This window comes from Triticum dicoccoides, chromosome 5B, assembly GCF_002162155.2.
Source record: "Triticum dicoccoides isolate Atlit2015 ecotype Zavitan chromosome 5B, WEW_v2.0, whole genome shotgun sequence".
In the NCBI taxonomy this organism is placed as follows: domain Eukaryota; kingdom Viridiplantae; phylum Streptophyta; class Magnoliopsida; order Poales; family Poaceae; genus Triticum; species Triticum dicoccoides.
The window spans coordinates 305,450,136-305,455,498 of NC_041389.1; positions in this window are offsets into that span (position 1 = coordinate 305,450,136).

Sequence of the window (5,363 nt, forward strand, 5' to 3'; positions counted from 1 at the left end):
GGAACCGATAGAATCTCCGGTGGACCGCATCAGCGATCTCCCGGGTGTCATCCTTGAGGAGATCATCTTGCTTCTCCCTACCAAGGATTGCTGCCGCACACAAGTCCTCTCAACTTGAGGGTGGGCTGCAGGCGGCGGTGGGCTGCAGGCGGCGGTGGGCTGCGGGGCAGGGAGGGCTTGGACGGAACAAGCGATGGAAACGAGGCCTAGCGTACCGCAGAATGGAGGAAACGACCTTGTGTTCGACCAGCCACATTCAAAACAGGATCCTGTTCATCGGGAGGGGTGTGGCGTACCGCAAAACGGAGGAAACGGACCTCCTACGGTCGAAATGGGGGTCTTGTTGATCGGGAGGAGTGTAGCGTACCGCAAAACGGATGAAATAGACTTGTGTTGGAGCACTACGGTCGAAACGGGGGTCCTGTTGATCGGGAGGGGTGTGGCATACCGCAAAACGGACGAAACGGACTTGTGTTGGAGCGCTACGGTCGAAAAGGGGGTCTTGTTCATCGGGAGGGGTGTGGCGTACCACATAACGGGACTCCACGGGATACTCTTCATCTCCACCGTCGACCTCCTCCAGCCTCCACGGGCTCCTATTGATCCAGCCTCCACCGTGCACTACTCCACCGCCTACTATTCAACCACCCCTCCATGGGCACCCCTCCACCGTCTACTATTCATCCAACCCTCCATGGGGTCGTCATGTTCATCCAACCCTCCACACCACGGGGTCCCGTTCATCCAGAGGCAAGGCCACCGCTCACTGTTCATCCAACCCCCCCCCCCACGCAACGCTCACTGTTCATCCAGAGAGGCAGCATCGATCGGCTTCAGTTAGCAGCAGTAGCGAAGGAATCGCTCGATCGAGTTCAGTTAATAGCCATCGATCGATCGCTCGGGTTTAGTAACGTGTAGCCTGCAGTGCAATCACTCGGGTTCAGTTAGAGCCCAACGCCTCGCTCGGGTTCAGTTAGAGCCAACACCTCGCACACACGCGTGTACATGTACGAGAGAAACGCACATCGCTCGGCCCCCGACCGCCCACCGTAATTGAGAACTCCCCAAAATTTTCCTCGCCCTCGCTTCTACCACGGTTTTTACGTCATGGACGGCCCAAAGAATGTCATGCAACTGCGTCTCCGGCCCACCCAGGACAAAAAGCCCATTTTCTGTCATGATTTTTTGTCATAGAAGTAGGAGCCCACCACATCTATGATGATACCGGGTTTTGTCACAATTATCGTCATAGAAGTGTCATATGTATGACAGAAAAAAGTTTCGTTCGGCCCAAAATGTCACGGATGTGTCTTTTTTTGTAGTGTAGCCCGTACCTTGTGGTAAAAGCTGTCTTGGGTATATCCTGCTCTCGAACCTTCAACTGGTGGTATCCTGATCGCACACCAATCTTGGAAAATACTTTAGCTCCTTGCAACTAGTCAAACAAATCGTTTATCATCGGTATTGGGTACTTGTTCTTGATTGTCACTTCATTCAACCCTTGATAATCAACAACCATCCTCAATGATCCATCCTTCTTCTCTACGAGAAGCACTGGCAATCCCCAAGGTGACGAACTTGGGCGAATATAGCTTTTATCCAGTAATTCCTTAATTTGCTTCTTAATTTCCTCCAAATCCTTTGCGGGCATCCTGTACGGTCTCTTAGATATTGGCCCTGTTCCTGGCAAAAGCTCAATCAAAAACTCAATGTCTCTATCTAGTGGCATGCCTGGCAACTCTTCTGGAAATACGTCAGGGAAATCCTTCACCACTGGTACTTCCTCCTGATAAGGAATTCACTTGAGTCCTCTTCGGCTCATGCCATGATACATACTTGATCCTTCTTCCTTCTGGGGTGGTGAGCAAAATTGTCTTACTGGCGCAATCGATGTTTCCTCCATACATCGATAGCCAATCCATACCCAGAATCACATCCAAACCTTGCGACTCCAAAATTATTAGATCCGAGGGGAAAACATGCCTACCTATGGTCAATGGCATCTGAAAACATCCTTGACTTGCCATATACTCCGCTCCTGGTGAGCTTACTAACATGGGTGTTCTAAGAACTTTGGTGGGCAGTTTATACTTATCCACAAATCCCCTTGATATGTATGAATGCGATGCACCAGTATCAAAAAGAACGATTGCAGTAAATGACTTAACCAAAAACTTACCTATTACTGCATCTGGCTGGGCTTCAACCTCCTCCACATTAATGTGGTTCACCTGTCCCCTGTTGAAAGGGTTCGACTTCTTCCCAGAGCTTTCATTGCCATTTCCATTCTTTGCTTCGGGACATCCATTGGCATAATGTCCAGTCTTCTGGCACTTGTAGCAAGTGACGTGGCTCAGATCCTTCTTGGCTGGGGTTGATCCTTCTTGGCTAGGGTTGATGGGTTGGTACGGTTCTGGCCGTTGCTTCCTCCATTACCATTCCCACTCCTGGGGCCACTATGGTTGTGCGAACTCCCTCCATTATGATTGTGGCCTCCATGGGTATGCTGAAAAGGTCCTCCCAAGTTCGGGGTAAAACGAGGCTTCTGCTGAGCTCCAGAATTGTACTTCCCTTGTCCATACTTCCTCTTGCAGCTGTTAATCTGCTGCTGCTTCCCTTCAATCATGAGAGCTCTATCTACCAACTCCTGGTAGTTGTTGAAGGTCGCCACCATCAACTGCATGCTCATCTCATCATTCACTCCTTCCAAAAACTTCTCCTGCTTAGCTGCATCCGTAGCAACGTCATCTGGGGCATAACATGCTAACTTACTAAAATCATCCACATACTAGCCAACAGTGCGTCCTCCTTGGCGCAAGTTGTGAAACTCACGCTTCTTCATGGCCATAGATCCTGCTGAAACATGGGCAGTATGGAAAGCCTGCTGAAACTGGTCCCATGTGACAGTGTCAATGGGGTAAGTGGCTGTGAAATTCTTCCACCATGATGCTACGGGTCCATCAAGCTGGTGTGCGGCAAAATGCACTCTCTCCGCATCTGTGCATCCTGCAGTGGTCAACTCCCTCCCAATCTTGCAGAGCCAATCATCTGCAACTATCGGCTCAGTGCTACTGGAGAACACCGGCGGATTAAGCCTCAAGAAATGGGCTAAGTGATCAACAGGTGGTGGTGGTGGGTTGTTGTTGTTGTTGTTGTTGTTGTTGTTCCCCTGATTCTGATTCTGGACTAGTATCTGCATCAATGCATTCTGCTGCTGGATCAACTAAGTGAGCTCCGGTGGGAAAGCAAATCCATTGTCACGTCTCGGAGGCATCTGAGGGTTTAGAAAGAATACAAAATAGATATAGATCTAGAGGGAAAACACTACCCATATGCACATGAGACAAACACAATCAATATCACTTCAATCAATTCAAACAAGGGCATACAACAGTCTAACTATCGTTACAAAAAGTGCTCGGACTATGCTATATACATGGGGGAATACTACTACTGATATGGTGGTCGACTAGAAAAATTGATCGGTCGAAGATTCCATGATATCTGATCGAGCTTCAACAACATAGTCATCATCACTATCGTCGGGGTCCGAGTCGGTGTCATCGATGATGATGTAGTTCTCCGGGCAAGTGGAATCGTCGTCTTCTCCTCCTGGCGTGGGGTATCCCATGAATACTTTTAGCTTCTTCTTCAGGTCATCATTCTTATCCACGAGTGTCGTCATTTCCTCCTCATATCCATCGCGTGTAGTCTTGAGTTCTTCTTCCAGCTCCGTGATCCTGGTCATAGCCTTCTTCAGATCTATCATGTCTGCGCACATCTGGTTCTCCTGGCGTCGAATGTGCTGGTTTAACTCCTGGATGAATTCTGCAATGGATCTATTCTTCCTGGTGCTGATCATCTCCCATTGCTCATCTCGGCGCCCAAAAATCTGGTAGATAGTATCCTTGAGATCCTTATGGTAGACTTCTCCAATGCATCCCATGGTGATGTGGGCTACCATGCTCTTTCCTAGACTCCAGGTTGGTGCATCAAAGGAAAACTCTATGGGCTCAGTGATTGGCATGAACTTCCTTCTTGGAACTTGAACTTGAATCATCCAACGCTCCTCTTCTGGTAAAGTGGCGATGTAGGTCCCGGTGAAACTTGGTACTCTGATGTTCAGGTATCTAGTGACTTCCTTCAAGTGGCGTCCAAAAGGGGTATCTTCATCCGGTTGGGTAAACTTGTTCCTTGCATCCGCCATCCTAAAGGGTAGAAAAGGGAGAGGCGTCAGAAATGAGAAGAGAGTAGTGATCTATGGCTTTATCTTAGTGGTCGTGTCCTACAGTCAGCGTGTGCTCTGATACCATCTTGTAGCGACCAGACCTCAAACAGTCTGATCCCTGTGCATCAGTGTCATCCCTGGATTGGTAATGCTGACACGCACAGTACTTGAAGGATTTATAACAGAGTAGCAATCACACACTTATTACATCTAATGTCTCAAAAGAGAACTTATTACAATAAATATGGCTTAAGGCCATTTAATAACGATAACAGCGGAAGGCTTGGAAGATAAAGTGAGTCCATCAACTCCAATGGCATCACTAAGTGAAAGATCACGACCTAAGACACCTTACTCGTCGTTTGAAAAGTCTGCAACATGAACGCTGCAGCCCGAAACGGGTCAACACATGGAATATGCTGGCAATGTAACACATAGAGAGTAATGAACAGAATAATTCTATCACTACATGCATATATGGCTGGTGAAAAGCTCTATGGTTACAGTTTTGCATAAAGCCAATTTTTACCTACAACAAAGGAATAAATTTTATTTAACTATTATGGTGGTTGTTAAACATTGAGAAGGTTCACCCAACTGAATCCCAATTAAGCATCATCATTAAACCCAATCAAAATTAAATTAAGTAACATGATGAGATTCACATGTTAATCCAAGAACTAGATACTCAAAACGTCCATAACCGGGGACACGTCTAACCATGATTAGTTTATACACTCTGCAGAGGTTTGCGCACTTTTCCCCACAAGACTCGATCTCCTCCGTTGGATTTTTCGCACTACATGGTGTTCGAGAAATGGATGACCGAGACACAGTCTTTCAGAAGCGTTAGCACCTTACGATGGGTAGACAGTTACACCTACTTTCCCCTACATCTGCTAGTCTATCACTGTAAGAGTTCACATGACTTAATCAACTATGCTAGAGCCCATAATAGCTTGTGGCTGCACACGGAAGTTTCTAGCATGAAAAATGTCTTGATCCCTTTGAGCCTGGGTGGCGGTCCATAGGAGAATCACACGGTACCCCGGGATTTCCAAAAATACAGGCAACATTGGGTTCCCCAGGTGCCTCAATCCACCCAGATGTGTATTAAAGTTACCACCTTAAGTTG